Below are 23,618 nucleotides of genomic sequence, written 5' to 3' on the forward strand. Positions count from 1 at the left end.
AGTTTGGATATTTCTCAAAGAAGCTACAGGCTTTCTTTACCATGCTCCTTACTTTCTTCTGAGTCTCATCTTCAGCATTTTTAACATCCACATTTCTACCAAGTCTATTTATGATGATTTAAGTATTTTCTAAGATGACGTAAGTTTTCTCTGCTGTGCTCCTCACTTCCTTCTGAGGCTTCACCAGCAGTCTTTAAGATCTCTATATCTACCATCAGTACATTCCAGGCAATCTAGAATTGTTCTATCACACTCCTCAAAATTCTACCCATTACCTAATTTCAAGGCCACTTCTATATTTTTAGGAATTTCTTACAGCAACACCCCTACTTCTGGGTACCAAAATCTTACTACCTTCCCATGGCTGCTGTAACAAATTACCGCAAACTTGGTGGCATACAACAACATAAATTTATTATCTTACAGATCTTAAGGCCAGAAGTCCAAAATCAGCTTAACTGGGCTAATTCCAGTTGAGCTAAAAAGTTGTTGCCAAGCCAATGTTCTTTCTAGAGGCTCTAAAAGAGAATCTGTTTCCTTGCCTTTTCTGCCCTGACCTTCTTACCTCCCTCTTATAGGAGTCTGTGACTTCACTGGGCCCACCTAGATAATCCAGGATAATCTCCCCATCTCAAAATCCTTAACCTAATCGCATATGTAAAGTTCCTTTAGCCTCTTAGGATAACATATTCACAGGATTTGGAAATTAGAACATGGACATCTTTGCAGGGTGGTATATTACTCAACCTACCACAACATAAAACAAAAAGCATGAAATATAAATATATCTATATACCGGGGGTGCCAAAAAAATGTATACAAGTGGACACTTTGGTCAACGTTGCTCAAGCAGTAGTCCATAATCAGAAGTGTCTGGACGCTGATGGTAACCACTTTGAGCACCTCTTGTCATTGCAGAAGTCAAATGTGACTTGTATTCATCTTTTGTTATTGGTATATAGTTTTTCTTTCTTAAAATGTATATACATTTTTTGGCACCCTGTGTGTGTGTGTGTGTGTGTGTGTACATATATGTGTATTTATCTATATCTTTATCTATATATCTATATCTATATTAACTGGGCTTCTCCAAAATAACAAACTTTTGAACTTCAAAAGACTGGTGAAAAATGAAAAGGCAAGCCACAAACTGGAAAACACCTGCACATAGTTATCCAAAGGACGTGTATCTTGTTTCTCATAAAGGTAAACATATACCTACCAAATGACTCTATTATTCCACTGAGGAAAAATGAAAGCACATGTCCACATTAAAAATCTGCCATACAAACATTTGTAGCAGCTTTATTTATAACACCCAAAATCTATTAACAATCCATTGCAGCAACAGATAAATGGAAAACAAACAGTGATGTATGCCCAAAGTGGAATACTATTCCATAATAAAAAAAAAGGAACAAAGTATTGAAAGTTCACTCAACAAAATATGGATGAATTCAAAGTTACTGGGCTGGGGAAAAGAAGCCAGATAAAAGAGGAGATACATTGTCTGTTTATATAATTTTTAAGAAAAGACAAACTAACCCATAAGTGACAGAAAGTAAAACTAGTACCACCTGGAAATGGGGGGATGGAAGGAAGAATTACAGAGTTAAAAAGAGGTTTCTGGGGGACAATATATATATACTCATTATGTTGAATGTAGTTGTTTCATGAATACAATCGTATGTTACAACTCATCAAATTATGCACTAATTTATCTCAATAAAAGCAAACTTTAAATTTAAAAATTAGAACATGAAAATGAAGCAGAGAAATTAAAATCTGAAAGCTATTCTCTGGTAGAATCCCAATAAACAGTCTGGAGACAAAGAATCCCAAAGACAACTCAAAAGATAAAAGAAACAAAGATATTACATTGAAGCTGTAGTAAAATTAAATATACATATGTTCTTAAGTGTATAGGTATGAGTATATACACATACTCATACATATGGTCTTTGGCCCCAGTTCCTAGCACAGAGATTCACAAATCCTTGGAGCGTCTTTTGTTATTCATTCTCTGATACCAACTAGGTGCCCTACAATTCAATTCTGACACTATCTACCCAGAGTCAGAATGCAGAAGTTAAAGGAACGATTCTTCAGTTCTGACACTAACTCTGTCAGCGCCCCTATCAACTACCTGAATTTACGTTTAACAGGGTAATTCATGGTAGTGTCTAGATAGCTTCAGGATGGGGGCTGGTCACCAGAAAAACTTTCAGCCCCACCTCTCCAATCTCCAGAGAGAGAGGTTGGAAACTGAGTTCAATCACAAAGCCTATGATTTAGTTAATCATAGTTTGACTAATGAAAATCATAGGTGACATAATGAAACCTCAATAAAAATAATAAATACCAAGACTCAAGAGATCTTCCTGGTTGGGGACACACTGACATAGTGGGGGGGTGATATGCCTGGGTAGCAGGAGAGGAGATGGAATCCCTGTCGGCCCCACCTCCACCCCAGACCTCACCCCCATCCTCTCTTTCATTTGGTTGTGCCTGAGTTGTATCCTTTATAATAAAAGCGTGCTCCTAAGTATAGGGTTTTCAGTGAGTTCTGTGAATCATTCTATCAAATTATCCAACATGAAGGGTACTTGGGGAAATCTCGGAATTTGTAGCCAGGTCAGACAGAAATGCAGGTTGCCAGGGACCCCACTTCTGGCACTCTTCCTGAGAAACATGCCCTTGAACTTGTGGGATATAATACTGACTATGGGTAGTTAGTGTCTGAATTGAACTGAATTGAATTGTGGGACACCCAGTTGGTGTCAGAGAATTGGTGTAAGAACACAGATATTCTCTGTGGAATTCAGAAAAGATTTCCAGTTAGCAAGTAAAGGGTGGTGGTACTCAGTTTCCAATGGAGTTCTCCACCACATCTATCCTCCCTAACCCCATTTAAAAAAGGAGAAAGTTCAGGAAGCTTGTAATTTGATGTTTAAAATAAACTTTCTAAGCAGATTGACATAATAGTTAAAAATAAACTATACTAGTAGTGATGATGCACATTTAGTTACACCTTCTGAGAGTTTCTAATAAATTTTTAATGAGCCTTCTGACATTTTTAACTCTCAAAAGATAAAAGATACGTATCAGCTTAGTCAACTTAAAAGAATGATCCAGATGTACATGATCCAGCACAGCGCAGAGACACTGAGAAAATGAACACATCTGGACGCTAAGTCAGACAAGTCGCAGGAGGCAGTATTCTCTTAGGCAAGCCACCACCTCAGAAACATCCACCTGTTCATTCAAAGATGACAGCATAATAATCTCATGCTAGATTGCTGTCACAGCCCCATTTCTTTGTAACCCAGATCCATTAAGGACGAACTTCCTTCTAACTGGGAAGAACTGCTTATAATGTGAACATGACAAGAAAGTAGGAGGAAAAAACAAAAAAGAGGCGGAGTAGGAACTTGTAACTGGGAACCACCGGGCTATGTTCAGTTTGCTACGTCACTTCTACGGGTCACAGGCAAGTTTTGGCATGTGATGACAGATAAGCGATTCAATCTTTTCCACTCTGTAGCCAGGACAGCCCTAACATAGCTAGACAACCACAACTAACATGTTCAACAACTGGTATGAGCTAATGTATGGGATTAGGATCTAGTTACTCCCTCAAGTTCACTTCCAGGTGCAGTGAAATGGCCGCAAAAAACAGGTGAGGAGCCCTGCCTAGGAAAGTGGTATAAGTTACCCGCCTACATAGCACAGCTGGTTCACACGACAACATGACCCGACTGCCTAAAACAGCATTCAGTCTATCACTAACGCTGTAAGAAAACTAGTCAAGACAGAGGGATCACTTCAGTATCATCACATTTTCAAAACCATCAGCACTTCCACTTTTTCCAATCCAGCTGACTCTACAGTAAAACAAAGCCCACTTCTTTACACTAGTTTCTTCTGCCTCGTAAGCAAGATGGTGTCATTACTCCATCTCCCTGTGGTAAATAAGGGATTACAGTACCAAAGCCAAATTAACTACCAGAGTAGCTAAAACAAGCAAAGAGCAAACCAAACAGTCACTCTCAAGATTCCTTTTACAGACAGCAGTCAGTTCAGTCAGCCTTGGTAATGTGAGGTCTCTCACGGCCTTCACGCAGCAGTGGTTCCAAACCAGGGGGCGGGCAAGGCAGGAAGCAGTTTGGAAAAGCATAGTCAGTACTACAATAAATACACCCGTTTTCTTTGTACTACAAACTACAGGAAGTAATGCTTTACAAATCCCTAATAACACCTTCTGACTGCCTATGGATAACAGGTATGGGTGGGAGCAGGCGAAACCATATCTATAAATATATTCATATCTATATCTACAAAATGAAGAATGGTTTTAACTGGCTTCAGAGAAGGGGGAAAAAGGGAATCTAGGGAGAAAAACTAGAGCATTAACATGTCTACTTCTAAAAGCCAGGGATGAGTCAAACTAAATTCTCTCCAATGGCATCATGTATAATAAGTGAGAATCAAACTGGCAACCCTAAGTTATCAAAAAATAAAACTATGGTCATGACATGCTACTTTTAAAAAAGCATAGTGTATGATGTATTATTAAAATAGTTATATCGAAAAACATTGTAAATTGTTTTAGTATCCACAACATGTTATATAGAATTTATATTTTATCATAATGCTTTCAATCATATTGGAGCTAGAATTGCTAATTTTCATAAGAAATGGATTCAGACAAGTCAGAAATCCTCAAAAGCAAGGTCTGGGGATGTACTATATATATATAAATATGTTACTATATAAATAAAGATGTACTGTACTTACTCTGAGTTAAAGAAGTAGCCAGTCATCCATGACAAGTAACAATACTAAACAAATGAAATTTAGTTTATACTATTAATAGTGTAAAATAGTGATTCAGCCATTTTCCCCCAATAGAACCCTTTCCAAATGAAATCTTACTTCTTTTAGAATTGCTTGTGATAACGATGAGCTGACGAAAAATTGCACGTTTTTGTTTACCTCATCAGTGGTTCTCTTGCTTCCAGGATTTCCCTCAGTCAATTTCCAGCTGCTTGGCTAGCCCTAACTTTGGTCTTATTGCACTGGGACAACAGGAGGCTGGGCTGCACCCAAAGACAAGAAAGCCGCAAATATACAATTCTTACACATTGCAGGCATTAAAAGATAACCTCTCAACAGGCTTCTGCCTCCTTTTGGTCATTTTCCACTGTTTTGAAATAGTGGGGAATTTTTCTTTCAATATTTTAACCAGAATTTATCATTGTTATCGAGGGATGGTTCACTCAACTACGTCCTGGCTTCATTATCAAATATTAAAATCTCAAAATTCTATCAATGTTGACTGAAAAACTCACATCCTTGACTTGTATTCCTTCCACCAAATTAGGACTTTGGTCTCATCACACAAGAATTTAAAGTACTAGTACCTTCCAGTCTTCTCTCTTTAACTCACATAGTACTCAGAGAAATTTCTTGCCTGTATATTGCTTTTATCGTTAGAAAGTATTTTCTATGAAAACCAGGAAACATGTAATCAGAAACTAATTTTAACTTTCAACTCCACCACTACTTGTAAATCCATAAGTAAATCACAATCTCTCTGATCCTTATTTCTACCATCCATAAATAAGAATATCATCTGCCTCATTAATCTGTTAAGGTTAGGACCAAAATATGATAACTGATGTTGACAAAAGTGTACACAAGTGTTTGTCACAAATGTTATAGGGCCTGTGGCATGAGACCAGGTGAGTGGTTAAAATCATTATCTAAAAAACTGAACAGATTGGGAGACTCAATAAGTTCATTCACTGATTCAAAAACCATTTAGTGAGTTCCAATCACATATCAAGCAACCACTGTACAAGGCAAAATTTTTCAGCTTGCAAAATAACAATGTTGGGGTGCTGAGGACATAATGACTGAGATAAAACAGGTAATGAAGGAAATGTGGCATTTGTGAGTCATCATAAATTTGTGTTAATTTACGTAATGAAAACAGACCATCTCCTAAAAATGATATTTAATGAGGAGGAGCAAAGAGCAAAGCTTTAATCCAGTCTATACTACTTAAGAGGTAATATAAAGCAAAAAAGCAATAATAAAGAAAACAAACATTTAGTCAGAGCAAAAGAGCCATTAAAGTACAGTATTACAGGAGACAAAGACAGAAGTGAATGTTAAGAAGCAGCAAAATACCAAATGCTAAAAAAGGTAGGGCAGGATGGAAAATAAAAGATACAGGTTTAGCAACTGGGGCTCAGTCTTTGGGATGATATAGAGCATTTTAACATCAGCATAACCAATGCCTATCTACCTGGTTTTGTGAGAAAAGTGGTTTACTGTTACAGAACAGTAAGCAGAACACTGGTAGAAACAATAGTCAAACTGCAGAAGGTGGTTGAATAAGAGTTAAGAAATTGGACACTTAGAGTCGACTATAAATAAAACAAACCCAGTGATAATGGGAAGAATAGGAAGAAGAGAAGTAAGGTATTTTTCAAGGTCAAGTGTGATAAGGCAGAGAACCCAGCGCAGAAGAGCATAAGAGAGAGAATACAGAAAACAGCAAGGGTTCCATTGAAGGAAAGAAGGGATAAGATTAAGAATATAGATGGTAGCTTTCTAGAGAAATAAAAACATCTTATTAAATACATCTTATTATAGACTGAGGAAAGAAAAAATACAAAGTAAAAAATGAAAAAGGAATAAGAAAAAGAGGGAAAGGACTGATCACTTGAGGACAGTGGAAAGGTTCCAAATAACTAATATATGGAATGAAACAGAAGATCAAAAAGACATAAGGATTACCAGGAAGCTCTGAGGCAAAACTAGGAGAGGAAATGTGAATATATACTAGGAACCTCCCAAGACAGTAAACTGATATAACTGTAACAAAGGTAGGCAGTCCACAAACAGGGAACAAAACAGAAGAAATGAATGGCTGTAATTATTTAGATTGATGATAGACTGGGAAATTTGTGAAGAAAGATCAGGAGACTGGAAATCTTGAGTATTAATAAGAATAAAACTGAGATGGCTACTAGATTGAATGTGGGTTAATCTGGATTAATTTTTTCATTTAAAGAGTGAGTTCTACAGGAAAAAGCTTTTAGGAAAACTTCCCTGCATCATGTGTTTACTTCTGTAACTATACTGGGAGAAAAGGGAGTTAATACTAGCATGCAATGGTTTTCAGAAATTCAAAAATGTGTACCATTTAGAATAATCGAAATCCAACAGCTGACCTTTCCTAAGTTTAATAAACAGTGGAAGAGCACTCTGAGGAAGAAGAGTTTAAGTGTTCCATCCTTACAGCTCTGACCAATATCTCCAAGGAGTATTAGGATAAGAAGAGTAGCAAACTCTAGGACATGTGCTGAGAAGCTGCTAATACATACAGTGTATACAGCAGCCCCTACTGATGTTAATGACAAATTAGTGGCTTGACCAAAGGATAATCCTTTTTAAACGTGTAAAAAAAAGGGATCTCTGGTTAATATTAAATCCCCATTTCAAATATAAAACTCAGAGAATTAATATATACTCAAGTATTATGTCAGTAAGCATGTAGAACAAGAGGAGGGAAAAGGGAAAGAACAGTGCACAAAAGCCATTTTGCCTTAATTCAGCCATAAACAGGTCATCAAAATTCTCTTCATTACTGCATTTGATATACACCATAGGAGGACACAACTCTCTCAACTAAATCTTGTCCTTATTTTTCATCACAATGGAAAATTTAACACCATCACGAATGATATAACATCAGATTTTATTTCCTTTTCCATTGCAAAATGTCCATGGATAGTATAACACAAACTACAAAAACATCAGTGTGAAGAACAACAGTACCCATCCCATGGGCACTTAAGTTAATTGTTATCCAATGAAAACCATGATTTACAATCAACTAACAAGACGAATACCAATAATATTAGCTCTATTAAATTTCATTAAAATAGACTTTTGGTTATTCGAAATTAACACAGAATATGTTAATTTCTGAATATGAAATTAACACAGAATTTTAGATAATACAAAAGATATAAACAAAAATAAATTCCCTGACAAAAATACATGTGTTATAGTACATTACCACCCTTTTGCCCTTCCATAGGAAGCCAACGCTGAGCATGGTGGCATCCCACTGCTACATGGCATTTCTCTTAAAAAATTAAACACGGTAGGCCGAAATATCCTGAAATATGTCTTCAATTGATAAAAGAAGCCACACAATGACAAAAATAAGAAACTAAAATGCTCCCAGAAAAATTAAGACGACACATACTTCATCAAGCAGAAGAAAATATACATTTTATACATACATAACAAAAACACTGAAATAGTATTGCTTACAAATAACCTGCACGAGATTAAAATCATTAAGATTCTCAAAATCTATTGTCTCTTCACAGGAAAAGATAAAAAGAACTGTTAATACTCTGAGCCTAAAAAGCAATGGCTTTATTAAGGTATAAAATCTAAAAAATCCTGGCAGTATTTATTAGATTGATAAACTAAAGTATTAAGTTCTTCTCCAAACCAAAACACTAAATTCACAAGAGTAATATCAATAAACATGTCACACACAGCTAACACTTTCATGGTAAAACATGGGATCAACACATAATGTTTTGCTTAAAACAATTAGCTAAGGAATCGAAGCACAAATACAAGGATAATTGCTTCCTTTGGGCTTAGGCTGTCAAACACAGGAAATACCAACGCTTTATAGTTCTGTCAAAATTAAAACCTTGTCACAGACCTAGACAATCAATGAATATTTATTTAAAAGTAAATTTGTAATATGACACTAAAAGCACAGCAACAAAAGAAAAAACAGATAATTTGGACTTCATCAAAATTAAAAACTTCTGTGCTTCATTAGACACCAGAAAGAAAGTGAAAAGACAATCCACAGAATGGGAGAGGGTATTTACAAATCATATATCTCATAACAAACTAGCTTCCAGAATATATAAAGAATGCTCACAAATCAACAATAAAAAGACAATCCAATTAAAAAACGGGCAAAGGACTTGAACAGACATTTCTCCAAAGAACATGTGTAAATGGTCAATAAGCACATGGAAAAATGCTCATCATTAGTCACATGGAAATAAAAATCAAAACCACAATGAAATACCGTGTTTTCCTGAAAATAAGAGGGACCATCAGCTCTAATGCGTCTTTTGAAGCAAAAATTAATATAAGACCCAGTCTTATTTTATATTATATTATACCTGGTCTTATATTATATAAGATCGGGTCTTACATTAATTTTTGCTCCAAAAGACGCATTAGAGCTGATGGTCCAGCTATGTTTTATTTTGGGGGAAGCACGGTACCATTTCACAACTTTTGGGATAGCGAAAATACAAAAAGACTGACAATAACAAGTGTCTGTGGGTGTGGAGTACCTGGAACCTTCACACACTGCTGATGGACTTCTAAAATACTGCAGTCATTTTAACAGTTCCTCAGAGTTAAACACAGAGCTACCATATTCATGTTACCCTTCAATTCCACCCCTTTAAGTTATCGGTATATAACAAAAATAAAAACGTATGTCCACACAAAAACTTGTATAAAAATGTTCATTGCAGAAGCATTACTAATAGCCAAAAAGTAGATACAAACCACCAACTGATAAATGGATAAACAAAATATGATATACAATGGAATATTTTTTGCCATAAAAATGAATGATACATGCTACAACGTGGATGAACCTTGAAAATATTATACTAAGTGCAAGTCAGAAACAAAAGGACAATTTATATGAAATGTGCAGAATAGACAAATCCATAGAAACTGAGAGTACATTAGTGACTGCCTAGGGTGTGGGGGGCAGGAGGTTGAAGGAAAAATAGGAGTAGTTATTGCTAAGGGATAAAGGGGCTTTTTTCAGGGAGCCATGAGAAGGGGGATGTGAAAGTATCTTAAAATTAGATAGTAGTGATTATTGTAAAACGCTGAATATACTAAAAACCACTGAATCATACACTTAGGGATGACTTTCTGGTATGTGAACTATATCTCAAGAAAACAGTAACTGAATACAAATAAATCTGCAAAAAATAAAATATGTGTCATAAACATATAGAATGCAATGATGATTACTTCCCTCAAACTAACTTAAATTATATGTATGGGGGTAGGTAATGACAGTAAGTGACCGTTTTCTACTTAATGTATCTCCAGAAATCAGTTACCACATTTTAAACTAGTAAAAATTTAGTTAAGAAATTCTTGTAATACCATTTGTTCCTAAACATGTCACATTTATTATAAATTATAAATACACAGTAAACAAAGAAATATAATTGTTGAATATTTAAGCATCAACTATGATTATTATAGAATTTTAGAAACATCATTTGATTGAATGTTGTCTCAAACACATTAAAAAGTATAATAAAATGTTTATCATTAACATTTTTTCAAGTAGCTAGGAAGTTTCTTTTGGATAATCAAATAAATGTGTTGACCTTTTAAAAATATTTCATTGACTACATTAAAGCCATCAAAAACTTTATTATAACACTTGATTAACCAATGTTTCAGTACTTAACCCCCATTGTTGAAGTATACGTAATTGTAAAATCTATCATGATTAACCAAAGTATTATTGTATCTATATAATCACATTGCACATAACTCTAAAATACTATGAAGTAAAAGTAAAATACATTGAGATTAACTCTCCTACTTTTACTCAAAAATAAAAAAGGTAAAAATCTTATCTAGTGCAGTCCTAAGTTTGTGAAATTCTTAACTACAGACACCTACCATATTTTTAATATTACAATGCTAATACAAAAAATCTGGAGTAGCCCCAACAGAAAATATCACTGGGCCTGAACAGAATACTGGTCTTCGTGTTGGCTTACTGTGGTGAACAGGAACTAATGTAAGGAGGACTCAAGTAATGGATGGCTAGAAAGAAATCTGTACTAGTATCAACAGCTGACAGAAAAGTTACAAAAATCTAACTTGGAGAAAATCCAGTTTCATTCACAAAGTATTAGCATCCTGCTAATAAGACTATGTCTGACTCTGAACTCTTAGAGTACTTAGGCTGTATTCTAAAAGAATTTTCTGGACATGGTGTGTAGAAAAAATCAGAAGGAGATCAGAATAAATACAAAGAGAAGAAATTCCAGTGCCAGGTAACAATTAAAAGAAATATAAATTATAATTGTAACTTACACTACACTGGCTACTATAAATGTCATTAATGTAACACATATGTAAACTTAAGTAACATGCAAAGTATTTAACATGAAGAGTGTATACTTACCAAGTACTTAGATAGCCTTTTAAAATCCTGCTGATGGTTGAGACTCCCTAAATAAAAAATAACAATAAGATATAATTTTTCAACTTCACAGAATTTAACCCTACTCTGTTAAATCTACCCAAGAAACCCATTTATATAAGAGCAATTTATTTTTGCTTTTTTGTTTACAATACTTTAAAGCCTAAATCATACGCTAAAACTTTGGTATGTGATAAATAAAAACAATATTTTCCCTAATCTTACAAATAATTGAAATTTTATATGTAATACATGGAAGAGATAATGAATTACGATATTGGTAGGATTTACTGGACCACAACAAGTGAGGTCTATAATAAACCAGGTTTATAAAATACTGTTCTTTTGCTGTTGTTTTCTGTTTCAGTTTTGAAGGAGGAAAAGTTAAAGTTAGACTGGTGAAGAATATTTTAAAAAGCGGGGTCTCAGCTAGTCAAGAGTTGTAAGTAGTTACATAGATATCAGATCTTGAATTACATGGAACAAAGCACTACAAATCATTTCTCAAATTAGCCATGACCCATTCAAGTTGGCCTATTTACAATATCTCACCAATCAACCCAATGCAAAGCAACGGTTTAGCTCCACCTTATACAGAATTGAATCCTATTATATCTTTCAAATGTCTTCAAAGAATTTCACACTATCACAATCTTTTGAAAGATTTAAATGTTTACTTTAAACCTCTCATAATGCATTTCTACCTCCTTAGTAAAGCAGGTAGGTACAGCACTCAGTATTAATCCTTTCAAGCCTCTTGCCCGATTTCTACGAAACTGCAGAAGAACACTTACACATTACCTCATATGGTTTGAATGGAATCCCTCAACATTCTGATGACATTCTCAAAGACGCTACCAACGAATTTGAAAAGTAAATTCATAGTACTTTTTAAATATCTGATTGCTCCAATTGTTAAAACACCGCAAAATGTAAGTTTCAATACAACTTACCTGCATTTTTATAATCCTTCACCACACAATTACACCTTTATAAAGTTATACCCTCACTGTTGTCTTCAGTATTTCCACAAACCTTAAAAGTACTTCTAAATTCCTCACAATTGTTGTTAATTGCTAATTTTACAACATACTTCTTATGACACCTGGGCCTTACATGTCTCCCTACCATCTTCACAGTCCCTAAATCAACATAAGCCCCATCTGATTATTTTATTGCAGTGATATACAACCACTGTGAGAATTCTAATCCCCTTCCAAACAATGAACTTTATCTAGAAACGTAAACTGCTACCCACCTTGGTATCTGCAGATTCTGCAATAAATTGAAACTTCATGGAGTCCTAACATCTCACATAATCCCTAAAACTACACTTTTGAAACTGAGTTTGGGAAAAAAAAATAAAAAGGAAAATAATGTTACAATAACTGAGAAAAAAAGTAAACCTATTAACTCTTAAACTTACACTATGAAATTCAATGTATTCTATGCTAAAGAAAAGAAGGGCTCTGCAAAATCAAATCCATCAATACTATTTAACAAACGCAGAAAACAAAAGCCCAAAAAGATTTATTTGAAATTCTAGTTGGTAAAAGTCAGGCTTATCTAGAGCCAAATGTTCAGAATCCCAGTATCCTTTTCTATTACCCCATTGCCTACAAAGTAATTGGGATTTAAGGTCTAATCTTATAAAAAGGTTAAAACATTTTCCCTTAAAAAAAATTTTTTCCCTTGTCATTCAAAACCAAATCACTCCAATCAACCACAGAGGAATATACATTCTTTTCCACTGTGTACGGAACATTCTAAACTAAATTCTAAACCAAACTAAAACAAGCGTTAACAAATTTAAAAGAATTAGAGGAACTAAAATAATACAAAATATATTACATAATAGAATTAAGCTAAAAATCAGTAACAGAAAGATACCCCAAAATCCCAAATATGGAATTCAACAATACATCTAAATAACTTATAGATCAAAGAAGGCTCAAAGGAAATTAGAAAAAATTTTGAACTAAATGAAAATAAAAATACAACATATCAAAATTAGTAGGATGCAGAGTAGTGTTTAAAGGGAAATTTTGTAGCATTAACTGCTTATATTAAAAATGGAAAAGAAGGGAGTAAGATTTTTGAGAATGCCTTTTTATATAGTTTTGATTTTTAACCATGTTACTGTTTTACTATACTCAAAAAATCAATTAAATTAAATCAATAATGGGAGTGGCAAAAAACTGAATACAAACAAACACAAATGAACCTAAGTGCTTATCAAACTGGTGACATTAAAAATAAAATTAATTAAAATAACTTATAAGTATTGGACTCTGACTGGATACCTTCACTGAGATATATTGCATGAGCAAGAAACCTGTAGAGAAATCTTAAACTCTGCTTCCTTATTGTGTTTATTGTTGGCGATGGTATTGGTGTGGCAATTCCAGTATTACATCATGTACATTGCAGGGCAGGGCAAATGAATGAACACATACCGATGTTACTGTGAAGCAGGGTCCTCCCTGTGGGAGAAGAGAGATCAAGTACCAACAAGAGGAGAGAAGAAGCCTGTGGTACCTGATTGGAATTACAAATATTAGTGGGTCTTTTTTAAGTATATTTCCTTGTTCTGTCCAATGAAAAGAGCCCCTACAGAAGCAATAACGTCCAGTAATACAAAACACATCCAGTGCCCATGATATAGCTTTCAAAGGTCCACCAAGAAGAATAGGGAGAAATAACCATTTCGTGGCATAGGGTAAGAATGGAACATTTGTGGTGCCAGAAAGCAAGTAAGTGCTCTAAAAATGATAGGACATATCAAAGAGACATTTTAACAATTTTAGCCTTCAAAAGAAATATAACAATAATGGATCTTAGTCCACTGAATAAAAGAAGAATCCATGAGACCAAGTGATAATAAAAGAAGGAGGGTAGAAACTTCATTACAGGATGCCAGCTAATAAATGTGCAAAGAATAACAGAACTAGAAAATCATCATTTTGAAAACCTCAAAGTAATTAATGATTCAGGCAAAAATCAAATGGGTGTTAAAATCATTGGGTGAAAAGTAGTAGAGAAACTATTTATTCATCCTGAAGGCATGGATTAATTACCAAAGGGAAAAAGATACCTTTACAATGGACAGATCTGGCAGCACCAGTTAAACCAAATAATAAACCTTAACATCACAAACCATGGAACAAACTAATAGTACACAGGTTAAAATAAGCAAACTTTAAATACGTATGTATGTTAACATGTATAACTACTGGATAACTCTTGAAATGAATAGCGAGTGAAAAAAGCAACGTATAAAGGTATGTAAACATATTTATTTACATTTTAAAACCAATCACTACTATTTAATTTTTTTACAAATGTGTGCATAAAAGTATGAAAAAACTTAAAGGATACTTTCAGATTAGTAATTTCCTCTCAGAAAGTAGGCAAAAAATGGGATTAGTAATCTTCAAATATATTTTTTATTTATTTTTAAAATTCTGAAACAATTAGAGCAAAATGTTAATATTTGTTAATTTTGGCAGTATGAATACACAAGCATCTCATTTTCTCCCCTGCATTTTTTAAAATATTTTAAATATTCCATCATATAGAAATTTGAATTTTTAAATGAACTGCTACTATACAAATCTTAGTTCAGTAATTCCTGGTGTTTAAAACTATTGTTTTAAAGAAGTTGGATTCAGAAGCAGGCCCACAGTGACTCCTTCCACTTTAATCTCTGATGTAAATTAACAGAAGCAAATCAGCACATCCAAAATGATTCTAATAAGCAAAGTAAATTTTATTTACTTAAATAAAAAGTAACTTGGAAGGTATGCCATCGAGGGGCACTACACCTTCTCTAAAGTTCAATACTTCCTGTATCTCATATTGCTCTTTATATGTATCACAATTTAGAGAAATGAAACTTCATCCATTCTAACAATTCAGTTTTTTCCATCATTTTGACCTAACTCTACAAAACCATCCTATCAAAGTTATTATTTTAAATACCGATTAAGTCTATTTAAAAAATCGACTGTTGTAAAATCGGTACACAAAGAGATTTTTAAAACTCAAATTTTTAAGTGATTCAATAATAAGATAGTTCATCACATTCCTTTTAATGCTTTAATCTGTTGGTAAAAACTTTCTATTTTCTGCTTAAGAGAAGGTCAACGGCTTTCACTTCACTACTCTAACATAATCATGAATTGAAATAAGAACTCTTAGCTCTTTGGCCCGACAAAGCTACCAGTATGCCTAAGCCAATAAAGCGATTCGTTCATTAATGCTGCTAATAAAGCAACCTTTTGTTAGTCTATGAAACATCAGAAACCTCAGCGACTCTAACTTTGCAATTTTTCCCTGTTTCTGCCATATGAACTTACAAATTCTCTTACATGCCATTTACTTTAACAACTAAAACATAATCATTCTAGAAATTTGATCTTCCACTCTAGGTAATTTACCAACATATTAGTTCCAACTTCAGAAAACTGTTCCTAGATGAAACTACTTATATTTTATTTAATTATTCTCTTCTGCTTTCTCATAAAGGCAATCTGTGCAGAAATTTGTGCCATCTTCCAATAAACAACTAAAGGAACAACCCCTATAATATCCTCAAAATGAAAAACAACCATGTTCATTTACCCAATCGGCATTAATCGATCAACTACAGTAAGCAAGGCATGGAAGATACTGCAAAGATGAATCCAAAGTCCAGGCCCTCAAGCAGCTCAATTTTAGAATAAGACAGGCATCTAGAAAAATGACTGTAAGATAGCTTATAATAGTGTCAATGACTAAATATGAGTTAGCACGAAGGATATAATTAGTTGAACTGAGACAAGATTAAAAATTCTTCAATGAGGAGACTTTAGAAGCTAAATAAAATATATTTTAGGCCTAGTGAATAACATATACTTGTATACAAAACAGATACATAAACCACCACAGTAAATTCAGAAATTTGTAATTAATTTAGTAAGCCTAGAATGTATCGTGCTTGTAAGTAATTAGTAGAAAATGTCTTTCAGTTCTTATCTGTCAGGGCCATGTTTGCATTGCTCTAGAATGTGGACTTCATTCCATGCAATGGGCAGTTATTGAAAAGTTATAAGAAAAGGTAAATGGTGCTCAGGTCTGGTTTTTTAGAAAGGTCACTCCTGAGGTATCTGAATGCCCAAAAGCTTCTATTTTTAATAACCAGAACAGACTAAGCAGTTAAGTCACGTGGTCAGTCATAGAACTGAGAAACAGCAGAACGAGGGTCCAACCCCACCCACACCCTCAACCAATATAATATGCTGTATCCCAGGAAGCAACAAAAGTTAAAAACAATCATAGCAGGATTCTAACTACTTTGTTAAACTGACCAAGTATTCATTCCACGGAAATCCAAAGTAGCAAAAATCAAAACACAATTCCTCCCCTTCAATACTTTTAATGTGTATCTTCTTTTCTTTTTTTTTTTTTTTAGGAGGGTGCAGCTCACAGTGGCCCGTGTGGGGATCGAACTGGCAACCTTGATGTTATTAGCACCACGCTCCAACCAACTAAGCTAACTGGCCACCCTTCTTATCAATCTTTATTATTTATTAGTTCATACCTTCATTGGGAAGTGAGGCATATCAAAGTTCAAAAGATACAGACATCAGCATAAAAAATAAGAAAACAACAAGCCCTTAAAGATGGTTATCCCTGATAAACACCAAAACTAATACGCAAAGGAGGAAGCACATTAGAGAAAAAGAAGAGGTATTTAGAATAATCTTTGTAAATAGGAAAGGGGTCTTTTATTCACATGGATTCCAAGTAGGAAACTAGAAAGACAACATAATAAAGCTCAAGAGCATTTGGGAACCACGTGTGGCAGACCTTTTGGATACGGTCCCATACCCAAGGACACAGAATTCTTGCTCCTTTTCTAACAGATGCCAATAAAATCAAAAAGAATTATCACCTACCAATCATTCTCTCACATTCATAACTTTTTATAACATACTGGCCCAACAAAGTATGCAACAGGTCTTCAATTTTTATATCTTTAATTAAAGAAAAAAATACCAACACAATCATCCAATAAATTTATTATGCTAGGCACGAAGACAGCATGAATAAATATACTCTGTCCTGTGAAAACTTAGTCTACTGGAAAGATTGATATGAACTTATCAAACAAATAAATCACAACAGTGATAAAAGCCGTGAAAGTACATAACAGAGGTATTTAACCTAGTGAGTGTTTTGAGCGAAGAAAGGCTTTCTTTCAAGGAAGTGACCTTTAGATTGATATTTGGAGAATGTTTAAAAGCGAAGAAGGATTCAGGAAAATGGTTGATGGGGGGAAGGGGTCGTGGAATCAGATATGGTTCAAAAGGGAAGAGAATTACATTGGTCAGGTTTTATTTACTAAGCAGGGGGTGAAAACATAGGAGCTGTTTATGTGTCTTCATAACTTTCACATTAAAAACTTTTGATGTTGAAAACTTCAATCACACACAAAATAAACGGAATAATAATAATAAACTCATATTTATCCATTACACAACTTCAGCAACCATCAACATCCTGACATACTTGCTTCATTTAAACCGTCCACTCCTACCACCCAACGTGACTGTTATGTTAACCCACACCTCTGTGAGATACTGGACGTTTTTATCACTTCAGGAAACTCCCCGAGGCCTCTTCCCAGTTGAGCACCACCACTGCCCAAAACCAAAGAACGGAACCATTGCTCCATGTTTTTTCTCCTCGGAGGTCAGCTTTGCTCATTCTAGAGCTCAATGTAAATGGACTCATCCACACTGCGTCCAGCCTCTCTCGCCGTGTCTGTCAGAGCGATCCATGTCACTTTGCATGACTCCTTCCTTTTCATGACTGAGTAGGAGTCCATTAGATGAATATACCAAAACTTTGTAACCCATTATCCTAGTAAATGACATTTGGGGTGTTTCCAGTTGTTAGCCATTATGAATAAATCCACCCTAAAAATTCTTGAAAAAGTCATTTTTTGAACATATGCTTTCATTTCTCTTGGGAAAACACGCAGGAGCAGAACTGCTGGATCCAAAGATAGCTGTGATGCTTACATGTATAAGAAACTGCCAAATGGTTTTCCAAAGTGACTTTACCATTTTATACTCATGCCAGCAATTTATGGGAGTTCTAGGTGTCTTACTGGAAAACTTGTTGTCGCGGTCTTTTTAACTTTAGCCCTTCAAGTTGGTTTTCGTGGTTATCTCGTGGTTTCAATTTGCATTTCCTTAATGACTAATGCTCATAACTTTGATACATATTAAAAATTGGGTATTTTTTAAATGAAATGTTAGGAGCATATGGATACAGGAAATACCAAGATCAAAGGCTCTAGAGAAAAATATATACCACATTTGGACCAAGAGGTCAGTGTGGCTATAGCAAGGAGTAAAAAAGAAAGTAGCACGTAATAAGGCTAAGAAGGTAGACGAGGGTTAAATGACATGAATGGAAACTGGTCCGATTTAGACTCATTCTGTTTCTGGGATAGCTAAGTAGAGTTATAAAATAGGTCTACAGCTTAGATAAGTAAGGGCTGGAGCAACAGATGTAATTCTCTTGTAAGTAGAAATCAAAGTGGTGAGACTACCTGGGGAGAAAGAACAAAGAAGAGAAAGGAGCCTAGGACCAAGATTCAAGAAATTATAATTTTTAATGAGCAAACAGAAGAGAAGCCTGTAATAGAGGTTAGAAAAGATATTTGCAATGCATATTACCAAAACATTAATATGCAGATTACAAAAAGAACTGCTACAAATCAGTATAAAAGGCAATACCCAACAGAAAAAAAAAGAAATTTATTTAGCAAAGGACACAGAGAAAAGCTTCACAGAAGACCAGAATGACTAGAACCCAAGCAAAGATGTTCAACTTCACTAGAAATCAAAGTAATAAAAATGAAAATCCATTTTTTATCTTTCAGAAAGGCAAAAATTGGTAGCTACCTAAACTAAAATGTTGATAAATAGTTGGGGAAACATGCTGGTGGGTACAAAGTAGTACGTCCACCTTGGAGTGGACTTGACAATACCTGGTAAAATGAAGTGGCACCTACAACTTGTGATCCAGCAATTCTACTCTTAGGGGTGGTTCCCAGATTAAGTTACACATTGACCAGGTACTTACGTACAAGCCTATTAATTACAATACTATTTGCCAAAAGGTAGAACCAAGTTATCTCAGAGGATGAAACTGAGTTTTATTTCACCAAACAGCAGTTTTTTAAAAAATGCACTAAACCTACACGTGTGAATATGAATACATCTAGAAAACAATGTATGAAAACTTTTCGGCTCTTTTATGTAAATGTTTTTATATGTAGAAAAACAATGACTTCAGGATAATGGGTACCTCTGAAGGAGGGAGGAAAGAATGGGGAGGGGAGACTGTTAAAAGAAGAGAAAAAACAAACAAGGGGAAAAAATTAACAAATGTTTGACCTTCAGGCTGGGTACATAGGTGTTTCTTATATTTTTTGCATGTTTGAATCATGTTATAGCTTAAACAAAATTTTAAAATAGATTGAAAACTGTAAGCTTGCTGATTATGAACTACAATTCCAGAGGGTACAATGGAAGTAACTAGGTATTAGGAGAGAAACAGAAGGCTTTTGTCAAGGCAAAAAAATTACAAAACATTATGAAGGTGGTAATTCAGAAGATATGGCCACCTGCTGATAAAAATAAGATGAGAGGCAAGTCTCACACAGCTTGAGGAAGACAGAAATTGGGCCTCATGGCCAGACTACTTTGTCTCACTAAGTCCAAGATAAGTAAGTCTAACTAGTTTATTATCTCAGCCACTTGGCCGGCATCATTCTGATTGACAGCAACTCGAATCACTATTATGAAAGTGACTGTGCTGAACCTTGAGTCTAAATAGATGCAAAGCATTCTACTAAATGACGCAGGGACAGAAAGGTGTATTACAGTTCTCAGGAAGGTTATCATTTACTGGGAGAGCTACGAGGTATACAGAAAGAAAAAAATTAGCACTTAACGACTAAACAATTGCTACTGGAACTCAAAGAAAAGAATCCATCAGGCTGCTGGGAGGTATGAGAAAGGTTTCGCCACAACGGTGGAGCTCAAGCTGAGTACTGCAGGTCAGGGAGCAACTGAAAAGATATAGAAATTGGCATTCTAAGTAGAAAAAAACAATGGTAGGAAAGAAATGTAGACCTCTGGGGAGGAAAAAATAGAGTGTAACTGCTTGGCAATTTTTGGATCTTAATTAGAAAAATAAAATACTTTGACAACACACAAAATCTTTACAATTAGTAGATCTATCAGAGTTCTTAGCTGCAAACTACAGAACCTATTTCAGGTGTTTTCAACAGAAAACAAATCTATTAAAACAGTATGTTATTCAATGAATTACCCCCCAAAGAGCCAAAGAATCAACGTGCAGGTATGCAGCCAGGAAAAACACCTCCGTCTTCCCACCAAATTGTCCCCACCCTTTGGGCCCCACTACCATGAAAGTGGCGCCTGAGACAATAACTGCCACGAATACCTGTAAAAGGTCAATGTCTCACAACCCATCATCCACATTAGGAAACAATTCTAAGCAACAGCTATTACGTTGCAACTCTCCCTTCTGAATTCAAGTCTTACACAGATGCATCTGTCCAAAAAAATCTACAGTGCATGCCCATATCCTAGCTGCAAGGGATGTTCAGAAATTGAGTTCTGCCTTCTATAGCGCTCCCAATACAAATTTCTCCAACATTGAGAGGTTATTTGAAATGAGATCAAATCTTGGCTATAGAACAACATATACATTTATTCCAAATTTCAAGCTCCAAACAAGATCCTCAAGTCTAACAGATTATAACTAAGCCATGTGGGAACAAAACTTTTTGTTCCTCAAAGGGAGATGAGAACCAATTCCAAAACTCAGGGTGATGTCCCCTTCCCTTCTGGTGTCTTTTATAACCTATGGACTAAACTATAAAGGGGTGTGGAAATAGAAAAACAAGCTAAAATATTTTTTTTTAAATAAACACATAAAGAAGGAAACTTAACAGGTTCTACAGATCTGAGTCAGGTCTAGGAACTACAACTCACTCTTACAACAGTTCAAGTTGGACCTTCACTTGTGAAACCTAAAAATCTTGGTTATACATATCAAGTAGGACCTTACTGCACTGTCCATCTATTTGAAATCTGGGGATCCCATGATTAGCCACAGCCAAAAAGAAGCATTCGGGCTAGTGCACCTCCGATCGTTAGGCCTGTCATGCTACCTTTGGGAAACGCTGCCCCCGTTGCCTGACAGTTAGAGCTACCCTACAATTCCACCACCTCAAGTCAGAACGACAATTTCAACAGAAGTTTCTCCTCCTACCTACAGACAACAGCAATTACAATAGTCCCCCCTTATCCATGGGGGATATATTCCAAGACCCCCAGTGGATGCCTGAAACCACAGATAGTACTGAGCCCTATAGTTGCTGTTTTTTCCTATACATACATACCTCTGATAGCGTTTTATTTATAAATAGGCATAGTAACAGATTAGCAACAACTAATAATAAAATAGAACAATCATAACAATATACTGTAATAGAAGTTACATGAATGTGGTCTCTCTCCCAAGCTACCTAAGCACTTATTATGCACTCTGCCCGTAACTTCCACAGTTTGAAGTACAACAGCAAAACTAGCACGAATTTATCTTTCCTTCTTCACAATTTCGCAGATAGAAGATTCACTCTTACCATAGATCTTAACAATGTAGCATATTTTTTTTCTTTCCTTAAGTTAAGAATTTTCACCTTTCCAATTAAAGAAAGTACTTACAGCTTCTCTTTGGCATAATCAAATTGCCAGCATCACTACTCTTGGACTTTGGGGCCATCGTTAAGTAAAATAGGGGTTACTTGAACACAAGCACTGCGATACTACAACAGTCAATTGTATAATCAGCGACTAAGAGTCTAACAGGCAGGTAGCACATATCACGTGGACATACTGGACAAAGGGATGGTTCAGGTGGAGAGGGACAGAGCGGATGGCATGCGACTTCATCACGCTACTCAGAATGGCACACAATTTAAACATGAATTGTTTATTTCTGGAATCTTCAATTTATTTAGTATTATCAGAATGCAGGTGACCGTGGGTAACTGAAACTGCAGAAAGTGAAACGGTAAGTAAAGGGGAACTGCTGTGTATTGCTTTTCATAGATGCTGGAACTGTCACCAAACATGTTTCATTACCTTGGTGAATGAAGTGACTTTTGGACCTCTCTGTGGATAATGGTGGAGAGGGAATAGCAGAGGTGGGTGAATGGTCTCAAGGAAAACTCCACTCTATCAGTCCCACTTCCCTTAGTCTTCTGACTTTTTCCTCTAATTATACCAAGAGTTTGTAGGCATTCAACTTTACTTCAGTATAGGCCAATGCTGACACCGCTCAAAGGAACAATTACAACTTCTCCTAACTGCTTGAGCTAGAATACTGAATCCAGAATCTGTGGTAATTTCACCAGCCCAATACACTGAGCCAAATGCAACAGCACGTTTCCCTCTCATCATCAGAACCCGTTTCTCCACCTAAGTCCTGAAGTTTTTGCGGGTATATTAGCAAAAATATTTTTTCAAATGTTGATATATAATGCATTTCTTCCCATTTTGACTATGAAAAGGTACAGCATGCTACAATCCAGTTACAGCTAGATTGAACAATGAGGATTGTGGGAAGGAGAATAAGGAAACTGGCTTCCCTAGAACGGCAACTGTCAAAAGCGACATTGTAATAGGTCTTCAAAGAGGACAAGAAAGATGGCTTCTGCCAGCAAGAGACTTCATGGAGTTTGGAGACTTGAAGTATTAACACTTATGTGTCCATAATTCCCTATAAAGAATTTATTCAAAAGATTATTAGCAGCCAAAAATATGGCATATGTCCAATAAAAAGGGGGGCATTTATTACATTGCTATTTCATCTCCTCAAATTTTCTCAAAATTAGACAATATAATATTTTTCTACTTGATTATTTCCTTATGTATTTAGTATTAATTCTTAAACTTCTATATACTAAGATGAGGCAGCATTATGGTACTCAAATTCAAGAGCAACTGAATTTAAGCCTCTAGAGGGCAGTATTTCTCATAGGATAGACTGATTTTAATAAAAAAGGAATTCCATTGTCCAAGAAGTTTAAGAAGCACAGAATAAACAAGCTTTAGACAGTTTCTTTCTTGGAAGATGTCTCAGTATTTAATATATTGTTGTGCACTGTGAATCTTCATTCAGCCATTATTATGGCATATAGTGT

At 35.2% G+C, this 23,618-nt stretch overlaps 1 protein-coding gene across 3 annotated transcripts in view; it reads right to left on the bottom strand.

The window, feature by feature from the left end:
• FBXW7 (F-box and WD repeat domain containing 7) overlaps positions 1-23,618 on the bottom strand; it is a 173,184-nt gene that overhangs the window by 126,264 nt on the left and 23,302 nt on the right. Inside the window, exon 2 of one of the 3 annotated variants that reach the window (XM_081076756.1) lies at positions 11,303-11,349. The exons of 1 other annotated variant lie outside the window; for it this stretch is intronic. The gene's annotated coding sequence lies outside the window, so the exon portion shown is untranslated. Of the gene's footprint in view, positions 1-11,302; positions 11,350-23,618 lie in introns of those variants that run through there. One more of the 3 variants, XM_081076754.1, reaches the window with a different exon arrangement.

The sequence above is a fragment of the Rhinolophus hipposideros genome (genome assembly GCF_964194185.1).
Source record: "Rhinolophus hipposideros genome assembly, chromosome: 16".
Taxonomy (NCBI): Eukaryota; Metazoa; Chordata; class Mammalia; order Chiroptera; family Rhinolophidae; genus Rhinolophus; species Rhinolophus hipposideros.